The sequence below is a fragment of the Carcharhinus amblyrhynchos genome, chromosome 18 (genome assembly GCF_965287045.1).
Source record: "Carcharhinus amblyrhynchos chromosome 18, sCarAmb.v2.hapA, whole genome shotgun sequence".
In the NCBI taxonomy this organism is placed as follows: domain Eukaryota; kingdom Metazoa; phylum Chordata; class Chondrichthyes; order Carcharhiniformes; family Carcharhinidae; genus Carcharhinus; species Carcharhinus amblyrhynchos.
The window spans coordinates 1,673,931-1,696,015 of NC_137341.1; the positions used below are offsets into that span (position 1 = coordinate 1,673,931).

The 22,085-nt window shown below is 46.8% G+C and overlaps 1 protein-coding gene across 1 annotated transcript in view; it reads left to right on the forward strand.

Annotated features, from left to right (window-relative positions):
- The window catches only part of LOC145354778 (uncharacterized), a 29,488-nt gene that overhangs the window by 2,539 nt on the left and 4,864 nt on the right, over window positions 1-22,085 (forward strand). The window lies entirely within an intron of this gene.

Genomic DNA, 22,085 nt, shown 5'->3' on the forward strand with positions numbered 1-22,085 from the left:
GGGAAGTGGGTTCCAGGTATTTACCTCTTTTCCTTTCAGTGTAAATGAGGCTCAGAGACATGGTAGAAGGCCATTCCACCCATTGCCCATGCTGGCTCTTTAAGTGGCACAGTGGTTAGCCCCGCTGCCTCACAGCGCCAGAGACTCGGGTTCAATTCCCTGTTTGGGTCACTGTCTACATGGAGTCTGCACCTTCTCTCCGTGTCTGTGTGGGTTTCCTCCGGGTGCTCCAGTTTCCAAAAGACGTGCTGTTTAGGGTGCATTGGCCATGCTAAATTCTCCCTCACTGTACCCAAACGGGCGCTACAGTATGGCGACTAAGGGATTCTCACAGTAACTTCATTGCAGTGTTAATGTACGCCTACATGTGACACTAATAATAAATGAACATATAAACTGTACATTCTATTTAACAAAGTCGAGGATGTCTTTTTAAACTCTCCATGCGACTGGAGCTTTATTTCAAAAATGAACACTGTATCCACCTAATATGCTTGCGGAATCTGCATTCTTGGCAAAAATTGCTTAAACTCAGAATTTCTTCTCTCATTTTGATCAGGGGGAGGACATATTCTGTCAAATTTGGCTCAAGAATAAGGCTGATTGTTCAATCTGATCAGATGAGTAAGAAAGATATCATATTCCACAAATTGTCTCTCTGAGCAAGTGAATCTTGTATTAGCCAAATGTATTAATTAATGATTCCTGTATTAATTAGCTACTAATGGTAGTAAGTAATAAGTAGTGATCTTTATTGTCGATATAGTAAAAGACCAAATTTTAGATTTATTTTTGCTGTGAACATATAAAAGTTTAATTGCTGTCTATGTAAAGAATACAGTAAGAAGTCTGACAACACCAGGTTTAAGTCCAACCGATTTATTTGATAGTAAATTCATAAGCTTTCGAGAGTTTCCTCTTCGTCAGGTGAAAGGAGAGTTCTGGCCTCAAACAGAGCACATAAAGCACAAACAGTTTACAGATTACTGATTAGAATGCAAATCTTTACACCTAACCTGCTATTCAAGTCTTGAATAAACTGTCTGTGCTTTATATGCTCTGTCTGAGGCCAGAATTCTCCATTCACCTGACGAAGAGGGAAACCTCGAAAGCTTGTGAGTTTACTACCAAATAAATTGGTTGGACTTAAACCTGGTGTTGTCAGACTTCTCATTGTGTTGACCCCAGTCCAACGCCAGCATCTCCACATTGTGTAAAGAATGTGTCCAACGAGGGGCATACACGCGATGGGTCGTACTTGGGCTGCTCTTGAATGTTCGAGATTGGCCTAGTGCTTCATGTCGTTAGTGTACGCTTAAACTGGACCAGATACTGGGCAACACGACAGCTCAGTGACTATCACTGTTTGCTGTGCAGACACATGGATTTGGGTCGGTGTCTGTGGGAGTTTGCGCATTCTCCCCGTGCTTGCGTGGGTTTTCTCTGGGTGCTCCGGTTTCCTCCCACACCCCAAAGATGTGCTATTAGGCTGATTTGGAGGTAATAAATTGTCCCTAAATTAGTTTCCCTCGATGTGGAATGCCATAAGCAATAGATAAGGGTCATTGGTGGAGGGGGGACTGGTAATGTTAAAATGGCAGCGCGGGCTCGTTGGGCCAAAGGACCTGTTTCCCGGGCTGTTTTTGTTCTTTGTTCTTTGAGTATGCAATGAAGATAAATATACTGGGTAGAGACACCTTCATGCTCTGATTAACTTCAACATTTGAAACTATATAAATGAGGGATTATTCAAAATCGGGTAAAGGATAGTTTGAAACAGTTCTGTTGTATTCCTGTCTAAGGTTATGAAAGGAGACTGGGTAAGTAATTGGGGATTTGTTATAAATTTAAACAGGTTGCATGATTGCTTTCAGAGCTAATTACATAACTGGATGATCGAATCATTATGGCATTTCCAAAGTCTGCTGTTTTACTTTCAGTTTTGTACTTGATGCAGTACAAAGAGCAGCTCTTCAATAAAACCTGTGGTGTGTGTTTGAATCCATGTGTGCAAACTAAATCTTTTCTTTCTGTTAAAACCCACAAGGCCTGACATAGATATGACATTCCAGGAAGAAAATAAGTGGAAAGTCGGGATTTTGTCTAATTGAGAACATTGAGAAAAGATCCTAAAATTGTGGGTGCTTTCATTTTGAATATAAAAAAACTGGGGAAAAGTCGACTACAAGTTAATTGCCAGTACAGGAGACTCAAGTAACATAAAGCTCTCTGTATGATTTTAAAAAAAGTTTTTCTGATCGGAGAAGGGTGTGATTCCATGCAGTATCTGGCATATTTGAAAAGGAGAGATTTTACTGTACAGCTGGGGCCATTTGGGGGAAAAAAACACATTAAAAGTTGGAGTGTTTTGGTAAGGTTATATAAGGCATTGGTGGGGCTGAATTTAGAGTATTGTGTACAGTTTTGGTCACCTAGTTACAGGAAGGATGTAAATAAGGTTGAAAGAGTGCAGAGAAAGTTCACAAGGATGTTGCCGGGACTTTGAGAAGCTGAGAGATTGAATAGGTTAGGACTTTATTCCCTGGAGAATGAGGGGAGATTTGATAGAGGTGTATAAGGTGAGATGGGTATAGATAGAGTGAACGCAAGCAGGCTTTTTCCACTGAGGCTAGGGGAGAAAAAAAACTAGATATCATGGGTTAAGGGTGAAAGGAGAAAAGTTTAAAGGGAATATTGGGGGGGAATCTTCACGCAGAGAGTGGTGGGAGTGTGGAATGAGCTGCCGGATAAATGCAGGGTCACTTTTAAGAAAAACTTGGATGGGTTCATGGATGAGAGGGGTGTGGAGGGATATGGTTCAAGTGCAGGTCAGTGGGACTAGGCAGAAAAATGGTTGGGCACAGACAAGAAGGGCCAAAAGGCCTGTTTCTGAGCTGTAAATTGTCCCTAAATTAGTCTCCCCTCAATCTGGTTTCCAATGTGGAATGCCATAAGCATAGACATGGGTCACGGGTGGAGAGGGAACTCACAATGTTGAAATGGCAGCGTGGGCTCGTTGGGCCAAAGGGCCTGTTTCCCGTGCTGTGTTATTCTTTGTTCTATGGTTTCTAATACACTGGCCTTTTTGTAGTTGATGGTCAAACATCAAGTTCTCTTAATGTGGATCTGGAGTCACGTGTAACCCAGACAAGGCGAGGACGGCAGATTCCCTTCCCTAAAGGACATTAATGAACCAGATGGGTTTTCCTGACAATAGTTTCAGGGTCATCATTAGACTTTTAATTCCAGATTTTTTTTATTGAGTTCAGATTTCACCATCTGCCATGGTGGGATTCGAACGCGGGTCCCCAGAGCATTATGCTGGATTTCTGGATTACTAGTCCAGTGACAATGCCTCTGCAAAGAACAAAGAACAACACAGCATGGGAAACAGGCCCAATGAGCCCACACCACCATCTTAATGTGTTTTTCCTCCTCCACTACCTGCCCTACATCACTGCCTGCCCTATTTGTACTGTGTACTATTTGTATCTGTGTATCTGTGGCTGTGTGGGTTTCCTCCAAGTGCTCCGATTACCCCTCACGTTCTAATTAGATTGATTGTCCTTGACTGTCTAAAGACGTGGACATTAGCGGCTCGTTGGGCCGAAGGGCCTGTTTCCCGGGCTGTTTTTGTTCTTTGTATGAGCTATGGTAAAAATGTTGGGGTTACGGGGAAAGGGTATGGAGACGGTATGCGTAAGATAGTCTGGCGGAGAGTTAGTGCATTACTCCTGCATGCTCACAAAAGCTGATGGAGAACATTCACTTTTCATTGCAAATAGTGATTTTTTTTTTCCCATTATTACAGCCCAGTCTAAAATAAATACAGAAAGAATTGGAAAAACTCATCAGAGCAGGCAGCATTTGTAGAGAGAGAAAAACAGAGTTAAAGCTGAACCAAAGGATCATAGGAACAAAGAACAAAAACAGCCCGGGAAACAGGCCCTTCGGCCCAACGAGCCCACGCCGCCATTTTAACATTACCCGTCCCCCCCCTCCACCCGTGACCCTTATCTATGCTTATGGCATTCCACATTGAGGGAAACTAATTTAGGGACAATTTATCACCTCCAATCAGCCTAATAGCACATCTTTGGGGTGTGGGAGGAAACCGGAGCACCCGGAGAAAACCCAAGCAAGCACGGGGAGAATGCGCAAACTCCCACAGACACCGGCCCAAATCCATGTATCTGCACAGCAAACAGTGATAGTCACTGAGCTGTCGTGTTGCCCAGCATCTGGTCCAGTTTAAGCGTACACTAATGATATGAAGCACCAGGCTACTCTTGAACATTCAAGAGTAGCCCTAGTATGACCCATTGTGTGTATGCCCCTCGTTGTATCCCTTCAAGCCTGCTCTGTCATTTAATGAGATCATGGCTGATCTAACAGTTGCTTATTCCAATTTCCTGCCTTATCTCCACAACCATTTAGATCCCTGCTGATTAAAAACCTGTTAATCTCAGATTGAGTCACAATCACAGAATTGTTATCATTCAGAGTGAGGCCGGTAGAAATAGCAGAGGTGCTTAATGAATACTTTACCTCGGTATTCACGGTGGAAAACAATCTGGGTGGTTGTACTGCAGGCTTGCGGCGGACTGAAAAGATTGAGTATGTGGACATTAAGGAAGAGGATGTGTTGGAAATTTTGAATAGCATCAAGATAGATAAGTCGCCGGGACCGGATGGGATGTACCCCAGGTTACTGTGGGAGGCGAGGGAAGAGATTGCAGAGACTCTGGCGATGATCTTTGCTTCATCAGTGGAGATGGGAGAGGTTCCTGAGGATTGGAGGATTGTGGATGCGGTTCCTATATTCAAGAAAGGGAACAGGGATAGCCCGGGAAATTACCGACCAGTGAGTCTAACCTCAGTGGTTGGTAAGTTGATGGAGAAGATCCTGAGGGACAGGATTTATGAACATTTAGAGGAGTTTAGTACGATCAGAAATAGCACGGCTTTGTCAAAGGCAGAACATGCCATACGAGCCTAGCTGAGTTATTTGAAAACGTGACTGAACGCATTGACAAAGGAAGAGCGGTAGATGTGGTTTATATGGACTTCAGCAAGGCGTTCGATAAGGTCCCCCTTCTTCAGAAAGTGAGAGGGCATGGGATCCAAGGGGCTGTTACCTTGTGGATCCAGAACTGGCTTGCCTGCAGAAGGCAGAGAATGGTCGTGGATGGGTCTTTTTCTGCATGGAGGTCGGTTCTCGTGAAGTGTCCCGGGGATCTGTTCTGGGACCCTTGCTGTTTGTAATTTTCATAAATGACCTGGATGAGGAAGTGGAGGGATAGGTTGAAAAGTTTGCTGATGACACAAAGGTTGGTGGTGTTGTGGATAGTCTGGAGGGATGTCAGAAGTTGCAGCAAGACATAGATAGGATGCAAGACTGGGCGGAGAAGTGGCAGATGGACTTCAACCCGGATAAATGTGTAGTGGTCCATTTTGGCAGATCCAATGGGATGAAGGAGTACAATATCAAGGGGAGGACTCTTAGCAGTGTAGAGGATCAGAAGGACCTTGGGGTCCGGGTCCATAGGACTCTTAAATCGGCCTTGCAGGTGGAGGATGTGGTCAAGAAGGCATATGGGGTACTGGCCTTCATCAATCGAGAGATTGAGTTTAGGAGGCGGGAGTTAATGCTGCACTTTATAAGACCCTTGTCAGACCCCACTTGGAGTACTGCGCAGTTCTGGTCGCCTCATTACAAGATGTGGAAGCTATTGAAAGGGTGCAGAGGAGGTTTACAAGGATGTTGCCTGGATTGGGGAGCATGCCTTTTGAGGATAGGTTGAGGGAGCTAGGTCTTTTCTCCCTGGAGAGACGAAGGATGAGAGGTGACCTGATCGATGTTGAGAGGAATAGATAGGATGGTTTCTCAGAGGCTATTTCTCAGGGCTGAAATGGTTGCTGCAAGAGGACGTGGCTTTAAGGTGCTGGGGAATAAGTACAGAGGAGATGTCAGGGGTAAGTTTTTCACTCAGAGGATGGCGAGTGAGTGGAATCAGCTGCTGTTGGTGGCGGTGGAGGCGAACTTGCTGGGGTCTTTTAAGAGACTTCTGGATGAGTACATGGGATCTAATAGGATTGAGGGTTATAGATAGGCCAGGTAGGTAGGGATTAGATGAGCGCAACTTGTGGGCTGAAGGGCCTGTTTGTGCTGTAGTGTTCTACCTACAAAAAGGCCAATCAGTGTATTGATCAAAAGTCCCCTCCAGTTGGGGACCCTTCCTCCACTTCTAACACCTTTAACCCCAGAGCAGAAGTACTCTCAGTCATTGACATGGTTAATATTAGCGGGCAGAACCTAGAGGGAATTGACAGGTTAAGTCTAGGCCCCCTGCAGATAATCTACAATGTGGTTTGATTTGTAATAATGAGCCTGTAGTGGGGTTTGGATTGGGATCTATTTTGGGTTGTGTTTGTGAATTGTTTCCAGCCGCCCTGAGCTGCTGACCAATGGGAAAGGCTGGAACACCCGGATAGACAATGGTCAGGGCGCTGGCCCCGCCCACACCACACCCGCACATGCGCGCACGCTCCAAAAACCCGCACATGCGCGCTCTCCAAAAACCCGCACAAACGCATTCGCCCCAAAAATCCGCACATGCGCACTCTCTCCAAAAACCCGCACAAGCGCATCCGCCCCAAAAATCTGCACACGCGCACTTCCGACACGCTCCCTCACCCACCCCGTGACCGTCATGCTGCGGTATTGACCAATCGGGACAGCGGGAGGACCGGAAGGACTCTGGTCCTCCAGCCAATCAGAGGGTGGGCTTTGTGTGAATGAAGATTGAGCTTCAGACAGACTGAAACTTCCTCCTGTCTCCCACATCTGTGAGTAAAACACTTTCTTTACTCCCCCTTTCCATTTCTTTCCTCATTCTGGGGGGAAACTGGGGACTTGCAGCAACTGAAGGGAAAGGAACTGAATCCAGGGAGGGAGCAGACTCTGGACTTCTCCCCCCTGTTGGCATGGGTTTCCTCCCAAACTCCAAAGATGTTAAGTGAATTGGTCATACTGAATTCCCCCTTGGTGTACCCTTCCACAGTAACTTCATTGCATTGCTAATGTAAGGCCACTGGGGACATTAATTAATTACTTAATAAAGAAATAAACAGATAAATTGTCTATGAAGTAATTTTTACACTGCCAGAAAAAGACCATAACAAACCCATAAACCACCCGAAAAAACAGGAAAGTCCTGACACCAACTTGCTCTGCCAACTAGTTCCCCCACAACAATCACGTTACCCAAATCCACACCGTGACATCTTGCCCACCACAACATAAAACACTCTCAAAGAATAAAAAGTCACCCCTTTCCACCAGCTCTGGGAGCCCTCTCACCCTAACAGGCACACAGGAGAAAAGCACCAAGACAGGGGAGGACAACAAACCATCCTTCAACCAACAACCTTCACCAATATTCCTCTCCGGAAACCCTCCAGGACCTTTTTGCCTACGGCCTGACCTCTTGCTTCCCCCCCACCCCTAGAAGTCCATCTACTGCCTCCTCAGTAGCCCACCCCCAACCCCTCTCCTAATAAACAAAATCTGACTCAGCAACAGAGACAAAGCCTCCCTAGCTAAGAAACCCCCAGAAAACAATTCTCCAACATATACACCACTTGGACATCTAGCCAGCCTCCAGAAACATGTAAACATCCAACCTAGCAGCCCCCTCCTCCTAACACACAGTACCTCAACAACCACCTCCCCACAAGCACCTAAAATATGATAGAAGCAGACCCTGTTTTCCTTTGCTGCCCCCCCCCCCCCCCCCCCACATCCTTCTCTTCTGCCAGTGTGGTACCCCCCGCACACAAGAAAAAACTAATACAGATAATAATATATCAGAAGGAAAAAGCCCAGGACACAAGAAGATAACAAGCCACAAGATAAAAGCAAGGCATCTCAGGGAGCAACAAGGGTTGGACATGAGCCAGGGACATGTCCTCTCTCTGTCCGACCCCAAAAAACTTCTCATAATCCAGAAAATTACCCATTTATGCCCAGTGACTAGCTAACAGGACACAATCTTCTATCCACGCTGATATGTTATCCCTGCAGAATGAACTTTTTTATTTGCTGCAATAATCTTTGATGTGACACCTTATCAAATACCTTCTGGAAATCTAAGTAAAGACTCCCCTTTATCCAATTCCTGATGGGGAATTTAAAAAAAATGAAACAACTATCTCACTCACCACTTCAGTTGAGAATGAAGTCCAGCAGAACCTGAGGACTCATCAGCTGTAGCTCCAGCAGTTTGCTGAGTACCACTTCCTGGGGAATTGTGATTTTTCAGAGTGCGTCCCACACTTGTGTTTTGTGATTTAAGCTGTTTCTGAGTTGTTACCTGTATTCTCTATTGTGAAGACTGAGGCAAAACACTTGCTCAATTCATCTGGGAAGACTGGCTAAGGCTACCGGGGGGACTTTAAACTAGAAAGGATGGGGGGAGGGAACTGTGATGGGGAGACTGGGACGGAGGAGGTTCGCTCCCAGGTAGGGGAGGACCGCAGGCAGTATGGGAGGGAGGTTAGACAGGCGGTGGAGATGGGAAATGCCCAGACTGAGGGGCTGAAGTGTATATATTTTAATGCAAGGAGTGTAGTGAATAAGGTAGATGAGCTTAAGGCGTGGATTGCTGTTTGGGATTGTGATGTAGTGGCCATTACGGAGACTTGGATGTCTCGGGGACAGGACTGGGTACTTCAGGTGCCAGGCTTCAGGAAGGACAGGGAGGGTGGCAGAAGGGGTGGTGGAGTGGCACTGTTGATCAGGGACAGTGTCATGGCTGCAGAGAAAGAGGATGTTGTGGAGGGACTGTCTACAGAATCTCTGTGGGTGGAAGTTACAAACAGCAAAGGGTCGAAAACTTTGCTGGGTGTATTCTATAGGCCGCCCAATAGTGACAGGGAAGTTGAAGTGCAAATAGGGAAACAGATTCTGGAGAGATGTTTTAATAACAGAGTTGTCGTGATGGGAGACTTCAATTTCCCAAACATCGACTGGAATATCCCTAGGGTAAGGGGTTTGGATGGGGAGGAGTTTGTTAGGTGTGTTCAGGAAGGTTTCCTGACACAGTATGTGGATAAGCCTACGAGGGGAGAGGCTGTACTTGACCTGGTACTGGCGAATGAACCAGGGCAGGTGATGGATCTTTCGGTAGGAGAGCATCTTGGAAATGGTGACCATAATTCTATCTCCTTCACAATTGCATTGGAACGAGATAGGATCAGGCAGGCTAGGAAGGTGTTTGTCTGGGGTAAGGGGAGATACGAAGAAGTCAGGAAGATACTTGGACAAATAAACTGGAAGGAGGCGTTCTTAGGGAAAAGTACCGAAGGAAGGTGGCGGATATTCAAGGAATGTGTGTCTGGAGCTCTGAATGACAACGTTCCGATGAGACAAGGGGGTTTTGGTAGGTCGCGGGAACCGTGGTGCACAAAGGCTGTGTTGAACCTAGTCAGGAGGAAAGGGAAGGTGTATAAGAGGTTCAGGGAATTAGGAGATGTTAAAGATCTTGAGGAGTATAAGGACTGTAGGAAGGAACTTAAAAGGGAAATTAGAAGAGCCAGGAGGGGTCATGAGAAGACCTTGGCGGGTAAGATTAAGGAGAATCCCAAGGCCTTCTATAAATATGTGAAAGGTAAAAGGATAAGAAGAGAAGGGATAGGACCTATAAAAGGTGAGGGGGGAAAGGTTTGTGTGGAACCAGAAGAAATGGCAGAGGTGCTTAACGAGTACTTCGCCTCAGTATTCACAGTGGAAGCTGATCTGGGAGATTTTGTTATGGATTTGCAGCAGATGGAAAAGATTGAGTATGTGGATATTAAGGAGGAGGATAAGAACATAAGAACATAAGAACATAAGAAATAGGAGCAGGAGTAGGCCATCTGGCCCTTCGAGCCTGCCCCGCCATTCAATAAGATCATGGCTGATCTGTCGTGGCTCAGTTCCACTTTCCCGCCCTCTCCCCATAACCCTTAATCCCCTCTCTTATCAAAAACCCATCAACCCGCTTCTTAAAAATATTTAGCGAGGCAGCCTCCACCACTTCAACGGGCAGAGAATTCCAGAGATTCACCACCCTTTGAGTGAAGAAGTTCCTCCTCAACTCCGTTCCGAACTGCCCCCCCTTTATCTTGAGGCTGTGCCCCCTAGTCCTACTGTCTTTTTTGAGCGGGAAGAGTCTTTCCACCTCTATCCTATCCATCCCATTCATCATCTTATACGTCTCAATGAGATCTCCCCTCATTCTTCTAAACTCTAACGAGTACAAGCCTAGTTTATTCAGCCTCTCCTCATAGCTCAACCCCCTCAACTCCGGTATCAGCCTAGTAAACCTCCTCTGCACTCCCTCCAAGGCCAAAATATCCTTGCGCAGGTGCGGCGCCCAAAACTGCACACAGTACTCCAGCTGCGGCCTCACCAATGCCCTATACAGCTGCAGCAAGACCTCCCTACTTTTATATTCAATCCCCCTCGCTATGAAGGCCAGCATCCCATTCGCCTTCCTGACCACCTGCTGCACCTGCAGGCTGGGTTTTTGCGACTCATGCACAAGGACCCCGAGGTCCCTCTGCACCGTCGCCTGCTGCAGTTTTTCACCACGTAAGTAATAGTCCTTCCTACCATTCTTCCTACCAAAGTGGACCACCTCACACTTGCCAACATTAAATTCCATTTGCCATTTCCTGGCCCATTCGCCCAGCCTATCTAGATCCTTCTGCAGACTCTCCACACCCTCCGCACAATTTGCCTTTCCCCCAATCTTGGTGTTAGAACTTTTGAATTCTATCAAGGTAGATAAGTCGCCTGGACCAGATGGGATGTACCCCAGGATACTGTGGGAGGCGAGGGAAGAGATTGCAGAGCCCCTGGCGATGATCTTTGCGTCGTCAATGGAGACGGGAGAGGTTCCGGAGGATTGCGGATGTAGTTCCTATTTTCAAGAAAGGGAACAGAGATAGCCCGGGAAATTACCGACCGGTGAGTCTGACCTCAGTGGTTGGTAAGCTGATGGAGAGGCTTCTGAGGGACAAGATTTACGAACATTTGGAGAGGTTTGACATGATCAGGAATACTCAGCATGGATTTGTCAAGGGTAGGTCGTGCCTTACAAGCCTAGTTGAGTTCTTCAATAATGTGACTGAACACATTGACGAAGGAAGTGCCGTGGACGTAGTGTACATGGACTTCAGCAAGGCGTTTGATAAGGTCCCCCATGCAAGACTTCTTGAGAAGGTGAGAGGGCATGGGATCCAAGGGCCTTTGGCCTTGTGGATCCAGAATTGGCTTGCCTGCAGAAGGCAGAGAGTGGTTGTGGATGGGGCTTTTTCTGAATGGAGGTCAGTCACCAGCGGAGTGCCCCAGGGATCTGTTCTGGGACCCTTGTTGTTTGTCATTTTCATAAATGACCTGGATGAGGAAGTGGAGGGATGGGTAAGTAAGTTCGCTGATGACACTAAGGTCGGTGGTGTTGTGGATGGTCTGGAAGGATGGAAAAAGTTGCAGCAGGACATAAATAGGATGCAGGACTGGGCGGAGAAGTGGCAGATGGACTTCAACGCGGATAAATGTGTAGTCGTCCATTTTGGCAGAACCAACGGGATGAACGAGTACACTATCAAGGGCAGAAGTCTGAGTAGTGTTGAAGAGCAGAAGGATCTTGGGGTCCGGGTCCACAGGACTCTTAAATCGGCCTCGCAGGTGGAGGAGGTGGTCAAGAAGGCGTATGGTGTACTGGCCTTCATTAATCGAGGGATTGAGTTTAGGAGTCGGGAGGTAATGCTGCAACTTTATAAGACCCTTGTCAGGCCTCATTTAGAGTATTGTGCGCAGTTCTGGTCGCCTCACTATAGGAAAGATGTAGAAGCTATTGAGAGGGTACAGAGGAGATTTACAAGGATGTTGCCTGGACTGGGAGGCATGCCTTATGAAGTTAGGTTGAGGGAGCTGGGACTCTTTTCCCTGGAGAGACGAAGGTTGAGAGGCGACCTGATAGAAGTTTACAAAATGTTGAGAGGAATAGATAGGGTGGACTCTCAGAGGCTATTTCCCCAGGTTGAAATGGTTGCTACGAGAGGACACAGATTTACGGTGCAAGGAGGGAAGTACAGAAGTGATGTTAGGGGTAAGTTTTTCACTCAGAGGGTGGTGAGTGAATGGAATCGGCTGCCGTCAGTGGTGGTGGAGGCGAACTCGCTGGGGTCTTTTAAAAGACTTCTGGATGAGTATATGGGGTTTAATGAGATTGAGGGTTATAGATAGGTCTGTAGGTTGGTAGGTGTTGATGTGATCGGCGCAACTCGTGGGCCGAAGGGCCTGTTTGTGCTGTAGTGTTCTATGTTCTATGTTCTATCTGCCAGCACCTTATTTTTCATTACTAATTCTTGGACTCAGTCTGTATAGACTCTGAAGAAATGAGGTAGGGCAAGTGAATGAAGTGTCAGTCGGCGAGGACCTTGTGTCCACTGACCATTACACTATTAGTTTTAAAATTATAAGATGCTGCAACTTTATAAGACCCTTGTCAGACCGCACTTGGAGTACTGTGTGCAGTTCTGGTCGCCTCACTACAAGAAGGATGTGGAAGCTATTGAGAGGGTGCAGAGGAGATTTACAAGGATGTTACCTGGATTGGGAGGCATACCTTATGAAGATAGGTTCAGGGAGCTCGGTCTCTTCTCCCTGGAGAGACGAAGGTTGAGAGGTGACCTGATAGAGGTTTATAAGATGTTGAGAGGAATAGATAGGGTGGATTCTCAGGCTGTTTCCCAGGGCTGAAATTGTCGCTACGAGAGGACACAGGTTTAAGGTGCTGGGGAGCAGGTACAGAGGAGATAGGACATAGAACACTACAGCACAAATAGGCCCTTCGGCCCACAAGTTGCGCTGATCGTATCCCTACCTACCAAGCCATAGAACTATCTGTAACTCCCAATCCCATTAAATCCCATGTACTCGTCCAGAAGTCTTTTAAAAGACCCCAGCGAGTTTGCCTCCACCACCACCGCCGATTCCACTCACTCACCACCCTCTGAGTGAAAAACTTACCCCTGACATCTCCTCTGTACCTGCTCCCCAGCACCTTAAATCTGTGTCCTCTCGTAGCGACCATTTCAGCCCTGGGAAATAGCCTCCGAGAATCCACCCTATCTATACCTCTCAACATTTTATAAACCTCTATCAGGTCGCCTCTCAACCTCTGTCAAGTGATGTTAGGGGTAAGTTTTTCACTCAGAGGGCGGTGAGTGAGTGGAATCGGCTGCCGTCGGTGGTGGTGGAGGCGAACTCGCTGGGGTCTTTTAAGAGACTTCTGGATGAGTATATGGGATTTAATGGGATTGGGAGTTATAGATAGGTCTGGTAGGTATGGATGTGATCGGTGCAACTTGTGGGCCGAAGGACCTGTTTGTGCTGTAGTGTTCTATGTTCTATGTAAAATAGGTATTGGAAAAGGATAGGACGGATCCACTGGTTAAAATCCTAAACTGAAGCAGGTCCAATTTTGTGGGCATTAAGCAGGATCTAGCGGATGTTGATGAGGTGAGCCTCTTTAAAAGGGGAAGGAATGACTGACAAATGGGAGGCTTTTCAAAGTGTGATATCAAGAGTCCAGGACCAGTATATTCCTGTTAGAATAAAGGGAAAGAATGGTAAATTTAGGGATCCCTGGCTGACAAGGGACATTGAGGCTGTGGTCAGGCTGAAAAAAAGGAAGCAGACATTGGATTTTGGCAGTCAGGGACAAGAGATTCACTCTGACTATAAAAAATGCAAGGGAAATCAGGAGGGCAAAAAGAGGGATCTGACAGGTAAGGTTAAAGAAAATCCCAAGAAGTTTTATAGCTAATGAGAGGCGGTAAATGGAGTTTAATGCGGAAAAGTGTGAGGTGATTCACTTTGGTAAGAATAACAGGAGTACAAAATATAGGGCTAATGGAAGGACTCTTAGTAGTGTTGACGAGCAGAGATCTCGGGGTATATGTGCATAGCTCCCTGAAAGTTGGCACCCAGGTTGATAAGGTTGTTAAGAAGGTGTACGGTGTGTTAGCTTTTATTGGTAGAGGGATTGAATTTCGGAGCCGTGAGGTCATGTTACAACTGTACAAAACTCTGGTGCGGCCGCACTTGGAGTATTGCGTACAGTTCTGGTCGCCGCATTATAAGAAAGATGTGGAGGCATTGGAAAGGGTGCAGAGGAGGTTTACCAGGATGTCGCCTGGTATGGTGGGAAGGTCTTATGAGGAAAGGCTGAGGGACTTGAGGTTATTTTCATTGGAGAGAAGAAGGTTAAGAGGTGACCTAATTGAGGCATACAAGATAACATAACGTAAGAAATAGGAGCAGGAGTAGGCCATCCAGCCCCTCAACAATAGGAGGCAGAGAGTGGGGGTCAATGGGTGCTATTCGGATTGGCGGTTGGTGACTAGTGGAGTGCCCCAGGGGTCGGTGCTGGGGCCTCAGCTATTCACCATGGAGGATCTGGAGGAGGGAACCGAGTGTATGGTGTCGAAATTTGCTGATGACACCAAGATTGGGGGAACGGCAAATTGCGCGGAGGGTGTGGAGAGTCTGCAGAAGGATCTAGATAGGCAGGGCGAATGGGCCAGGAAATGGCAAATGGAATTTAATGTTGGCAAGTGCGAGGTGGTCCACTTTGGTAGGAAGAATGGTAGGAAGGACTATTACTTACATGGCGAAAAACTGCAGCAGGCGACGGTGCAGAGGGACCTCGGGGTCCTTGTGCATGAGCCGCAAAAACCCAGCCTGCAGGTGCAGCAGGTGGTCAGGAAGGCGAATGGGATGCTGGCCTTCATAGCGAGGGGGATTGAATATAAAAGTAGGGAGGTCTTGCTGCGGCTGTATAGGGCATTGGTGAGGCCACAGCTGGAGTACTGTGTGCAGTTTTGGTCGCCGCACTTACACAAGGATATTTTGACCTTGGAGGGAGTGCAGAGGAGGTTTACTAGGCTGATACCAGAGTTGAGGGGGTTGAACTATGAGGAGAGGCTGAATAAACTAGGCTTGTACTCGTTAGAGTTTAGAAGAATGAGGGGAGATCTCATTGAGACGTATAAGATGATGAATGGGATGGATAGGATAGAGGTGGAGAGACTCTTCCCGCTCAGAAAGGACAGTAGGACTAGGGGGCACAGCCTCAAGATAAAGGGGGGGCGGTTTAGAATGGAGTTGAGGAGGAACTTCTTCACTCAAAGGGTGGTGAATCTCTGGAATTCTCTGCCCGTTGAAGTGGTGGAGGCTACCTCGCTAAATATTTTTAAGATGCGGGTTGATGGGTTTTTGATAAGCGAGGGGATTAAGGGTTATGGGGAGAGGGCGGGAATGTGGAACTGAGACACGACAGATCAGCCATGATCTTATTGAATGGCGGGGCAGGCTCGAAGGGCTAGATGGCCTACTCCTGCTCCTTTTTCTTATGTTCTTATTAGCCGTTTTCCAATCTTCCGGCACTTCCCCGGAATCCAGCGATGTTTGGAAAATAATCACCAAGGCATCCACTATCACCTCTGCCATTTCTTTCAGAACCATTTCTTTCAAGATGATCAGAGGATTGGATAGGGTGGACAGTGAGAGCCTTTTACCTCGGATGGTGATGGCTAACACGAGGGGACATAGCTTTAAATTGAGGGGTGGTAATTATAGGACGGATGTCAGAGGTAGGTTCTTTACTCAGAGGGTAGTAAGGGTGTGGAATGCCCTGCCTGCAGCAGTTGTGGACTCGCCAACTTTAAGGGCGTTCAAATGGTCAGTGGATAGGCATATGGATAACATTGGAATAGTTTAGATTAGAGGGTCATTAGATTGGTTCCACTGGTCGGCACAACATCGAGGGCCGAAGCGCTGGAATGTTCTATGTTCTACATTAAGAGTAAAAGGGTGGCTAAAGAGAGAATAGTCCCCTGAAAAATCAGCAAGGCCATCTGTGTGTGAAGCCACACCAGATGCATGAGATTTGTAATGAATATTTTCCCTCGGTGTTTACTGAGGAGAACATTATATGCTAAAGAAATAAGGGAAACAAGTAGGGATGTCTTGGGCTACACACGTGTTACTAGGGAGGAAGTATCTGCATCCTTAAAGTACATTAAGGTGGATACATTTCCTGGACCTGATCAAGTGCATCCTTGGATCTTATGGGAAGTTAGGGAAGAAATTACAGAGGTCCTCGCAGAGATATTTGCTTCATCTCTTTCCATTGGCAAAGTTCCAGAAGACAAGAGTGTGGCTAGTGTTGTTCCGTTGTTTAAGAAGGGTAGCAAAGAGAAGCTGCTGAGCCTGACATCAGTGGTGGGTAAGTTACTGGTCAGGATTCTGAGGGATAGAAATTCCCAACATTTGGATAGTCAGGATCTGATTAGGGATAGTCAGCTGGGCTTTGTGCATGGGAAGTCATGTCTGACAAATCATTTAGAGCTTTTCAAAGAGGTAACCAAGAGGATGGATGAGGGTAGGGCATTAGATAGGACACTACAGCACAAACAGGCCCTTTGGCCCACAAGTTGCGCCGATCACATCCATACCTACCAAGCCATAGAACTATCTGTAACTCCCAATCCCATTAGATCCCATATACTCGTCCAGAAGTCTTTTAAAAGACCCCAGCGAGTTTGCCTCTACCACCACCGATGGCAGCCGATTCCACTCACTCACCACCCTCTGAGTGAAAAACTTACCCCTGACATCTCCTCTGTACTTGCTTCCCAGCACCTTAAACCTGTGTCCTCTCGTAGTGACCATTTCAGCCCTGGGAAATAGCCTCCGAGAATCCACCCTATCTATACCTCTCAACATCTTATAAACCTCTATCAGGTCACCTCTCATCCTTCGTCTCTCCAGGGAGAAGAGTCCCAGCTCCCTCAACCTATCTTCACAAGGCATGCCTCCCAATCCAGGCAACATCCTTGTAAATCTCCTCTGCATCCTCTCAATAGCTTCCACGTCCTTCCTGCAGTGAGGCAACCAGAACTGCGCACAGTACTCCAAGTGGGGTCTGACAAGGGTCTTATAAAGTTGCAGCATTACCTCCCGACTCCTAAACTCAATCCCTCGATTAATGAAGGCCAGTACACCATACGCCTCCTTGACCACATCCTCCACCTGCGAGACCGATTTAAGAGTCCTATGGACCCGGACCCCAAGATCCTTCTGCTCTTCAACACTGCTAAGACTCCTACCCTTGATATTGTACTCCTTCATCCCATTGGTTCTGCCAAAATGGACCACTACACATTTATCTGCGTTGAAGTCCATCTGCCACTTCTCCACCCAGTCTTGCATCCTATCTATGTCACACTGCAACTTCTGACATCCCTCCAGACCATCCACAACACCACCAACCTTTGTTAATTATGTGGACTTTAGCAATGCCTTTGACAAGTCCCTGCGTGGCAAGCTCGTCTGGAAGGTTCGGTCGCATGGGATCCAGGGAGAGCTAGCAAACGGATTTGAAATTGGCTCGATAGTAGGAAGTAGAGAGTAATGGTCGAAGGTTGTTCCTCGAACTGGAGGCCGAGGTGTGTCTCAGGGGTTGGTGTTGGGTCCCTTGTTATTCATTATTTATATAACTGATTTGGATGTGAATGGTTAGTAAGTTTGCGGATGACACTAAATTAGGAGTTACCGTTGATAACAAAGAAAGTTAACAAACATTAGAAGGGTTTCTTGATCAACTGGGGAAGTGGGCCCAGGATTGGCAAATGGATTTCAATACAGATAAGTGTAAGGTGTTGCATTTTGGAAAGTCAAACCCAGGTAGGATTTACACAGTGAATGGTAGGGCTCTGGAGAGTGTTGAGGAATAGAAGGACCGAGGATTATAAGTACACAGTGCATTGAAAGTGGTGAAGAAGGCGTTTAACACACTGGTCATCATTAGTCAGGGCACATGTATAGGAACTGGGACATTATGTTACAGTTGTGTAAGTCATTGGTGATTTGATTTATTATTGTTACATATATTAGTACACAGTGAAACATATTGATTCTTGCACACTATACAGATAAAGTACACCATATGTAGAGAAGGAAAGGAGAGAGGGCAGAATGTAGTGTTACGGTTGTAGCTAGGGTGTAGAGAAAGACCCCAGTGAGTTGATCCAAAGGCTGACCACAACACTATTAGTTTGGCAGCAGGGAAGAAGCTGCTTTTGAGTTGGTTGGTACGTGACCTCAGATTTTTGTATCTTTGTCCTGATGGAAGAAGCTGGAAGAGGGAATATCCAGGAAAGTGGGGTCCTTGATTATGCCAGCTGCTTTTCCGAGGTAGCAGGAAGTATAGACAGTGTCAATGGATGGGAAGCTGGTTCGTTCACGACCCTTTTTATTTCCTTGCAGTCTTGGACAGAGCAGAAGCCATACCAAGCTGTGATACAATCAGAATGAATGCTTTCTATGGTGCATGTTGATCAGAGTCGTAATGACATGCCAAATTTCCCTTCCTCTCCTGGGAAAGTAGAGGCGTTGGTGGGCTTTCGTAAGCTACCATCCGCATGGAGGAACCAGGACAGGTTGTTGATGATCTGGACACCTGAAAACTTTAAGCTCTTGACCATTACTACTTTGTCCCCTTTGATAGGGGCATTTTCTCTACTACGCTTCCTGAAGTTGATGAGTATCTCTCTCATTTTGATGATGTTGAGGGAGAGATTATTGATGTTGCACCAGTTCACCAGGTTCCCCATCTCTTTCCTGTACTCGTCACCACAACAGTGGTGTCATCACGAAACTTGAAGTTGGAGGGGAATTTGGCCACACAATCATAATTGTATAAGGACTATAGTAACAGGCTGAGGACCCAGCCTTGTGGAGCACCAGTGTTGAGGATGATCGTGGAGGAAGTGTTGTTGCCTGTCCTTACTGACTGCGGTCTGTGGGTCAGGAAGTCTAGGATCCAGTTGCAGAGGGAGGATCTGAGCCCGAGCCACGAAATTTGCAGCTGAGTTTTGTATACAGCTCTGGTCACCGTGTTATAGGAAGGACATTGATAAACTGGAAAGAGTGCAGAGAAGATTTATGAGGATGTTGCCAGGTCGAAGTTATAGGGAGCAGTTGGCCAGGCTCGGGTTTTACTCCTTGGAGAAGGAGGGGGTGACCTTATAGAGGTGTATAAAATTATGAGGGGCTCAGATAGGATGAACACACACACACAGTCTTTTTCCCTGGGAAGAGGAATTGAAAACTAGAGGGCATAGGTTTAAGGTGAAAGGGGAAAGATTTAAAAGGAACCTGAGGGGCAACCTCTTCATACAGATGGTGGTGTGTACATGGAATGAGCTGCCAGAGAAAGTGGCTGAGGCACATTTAAAAGCAACATTGAAAAAGCATTTGGATAATTACGTAGATTTCTACTCACCGGAAGGTGGCACAGTGGTTAGCACTGCTCCCTCACGGTGCCGGGGGCTGGGGTTCGATTCCGGCTTGGTCAGTGTCTGTGCGGAGTTTGCATGTTCTCCCCGTGTCTGCGTGGGTTTCCTCCGGGTGCTCCACTTTCCTCCCACAGTCTGAAGATGGACAGCTTAGGTGAATTAGCCATGCTCAATTCTTCTTCAGTGTACCCAAACAGATTGTGGTGACTAGGGTATGTTCACAGTAACTTCATTGTAGTGTGAATGTAAGCATATTTGTGACTAATAAATAAACTTCACTTCACATGGGACGTGATTAGAGGGATATGGGCCAAACATGGGCATTGGGACTAGCTGGGAGGGCACCATGGTTGGCATGGACCGGTTGGGCTGAAGGGCCTGTTTCTGTGCTGTATTGCTCTATGGCCAGTGCTCCATTTGTTAACTTTTTTTTCAAATATCTATTGGTTTCATAGTTAGTGCTAGCTTTCTCTCCTACTCTAATTTTCCCTCCCTTATCAAAGTGCTGATTGACAGATCCATGCTCACTGCTTCCTATCCTGGACTGAGTGTACTATCAAATAAACCTGTTGGACTTTACCCTGGTGTTGTGAGACTCCTGACTGTCTTATCCTGGACACAGAGAGCTGAGAATCTCCATGCAGGCTGCCAGACAGATCTCTGTCTCTATGAATGGACTAACAATGTGTGGAATGTACAGACTGGGGAACAATGGGTGGGGGCGGGGCTCCCGGAGACGTCACCGCGGAGCAGAGTGATTGCTATTGGCTGATTCAGTCCGGGCTCCATTGTGCCTTCACAATGACTCAGAGGGGGCGTTCCCAGCACACAGCCTCCCATTGGCAGCAATATCACTGGTTACAGAAGCAGAACACTGCGGATTGGACCCCAGCTCAGCGCGGCTGGCGGCCAAAGCCCCGCCCACGCATCACGTGGGTTCGGGCCCGCCTCCTCATTGTCTACATGCGGGAGGTTGACCAATGGGACCGCGTGGAGGACCAGATGGGTGCTGGTCCTCCAGCCAATCATAGTGCGGGCCTTGTGTCAGTGGTCTTCCGGTCAATCAGAGTCCGGGCCTTGTGTCAATGGCGGCCTGGAGCTTCCTCTATTGTCTGCCCAGCAAAGCTGTTCCTCTGAATGAAGATTAAGCTTCAGACAGACTAATACTGTACTGTAGCTACGTTATATATTTCCAGTCATTCATTCTCTTGCCTATTAGAGCCATTAATCTTTGCGTTTCTCTCCCACACGGATCAGTGGAGGCTGAGGGTCATTGAATATATTCCAGGATGAGTTAGACTGATTGATAAAGGAGTCAAGCATCATGGGGAACAGGTAGGAAAATGGAGAGGAAGTTAAGGGATTTCCTCACTCAAGGATGTGTTTTGGAATTCTGCGCCCTCACCAAAAATTTTCAAGAGAGAGATTGATAAGTTTTGAGATGTTGAAGGCATTGAGCAATTTCTGGGGGATAGTGTGGGAAATGGTGCTGAGGTAGACCGGCCAATTCTGAATGAATGGTTGAGGCAGTTTGATGGGCTGAATGGCCACCTGTAGCTCCTATTTCTTACAATTTCTCTGTTCAGGACAGGAAGAAGTCTGTTAAAGTCCAACAGGTTTATTTGGCACACAGGTTTTTCAGAATCTCAGGCTCCTCCTTCAGGCAAGTGAGGAGTTGTGTTCACAAACAGGGCATATATAGAGACCAACTCAGTTTACAAGATAAAGGTTGGAATGTGAATCTTTACAGGTATTCAAGTCTTAAAGGTGCAGACAATGTGAGCGGAGAGAGCGTTAAGCACAGGTTAAAGAGATGTGTATTGTCCCCAGATGGGACAGTCAGTGAAGTTTTGCAAGCCCACACAAGTCATGGGGGTGACAGTGCGACATGAAACCAAGATCCCACTTGAGACCATCCTCATGTGCGTGGAACTTGGCTATCAGTCTCTGCTCAGTGACTCTGCGCTGTTGTGTGTTGTGAAGGCTGCCTTGGAGAACGCTTACCCCAAGATCAGAGGCTGAATGCCCATGACTACTGAAGTGTTCCCCGACTGGAAGGGAACACTCCTACCTGCTGATTATCGAGCGGTGTTCATTCATCCATTGTCATAGCGTCTGCATGGTCTCCCCAATGTACCATGCCTCATCCTTTCCTGCAGCGTATCAGGTAGACAACATTGGCCAAGTCGCAAGACTATGTACCGTGTACTACAAAGATTTAAGAAATCAGATCTCTTTACCCTGGTCTTGGCCGCCTCTCTACTCATATTGTCTGTACCTTTAAGTCTTGATTACCTGCAAAGACTCGCATTCAAAGCATTATCTTGTAAATTGAGTTTGTGTCTGTATATTCCCTGATTGTGATCAGAACTCCTCACTCACCTGATGAATGCTCCGAAAGCTAGTACTGCCAAATAAACCTGTTGGAGTTTAACCTGTTGTGAGACTTCTTACTGTGTTTACCCCAGTCCAATGCTGGCATCTCCACTCCAGGACAGGAAGCAGTCAATCAGGAGAATTGGGAGGGTGAATGTTAGATACAGCAGAGTGAGAATGGAGGGAGAGTGTGTGGGCTGGAAATTTACAGCTTGTAGGGATTGAGAGAGGAAAGAATGTTCCACAGAAACTAGAACTGTCTGTTCTGAATTTCTGTCCAAAACTGACTAATG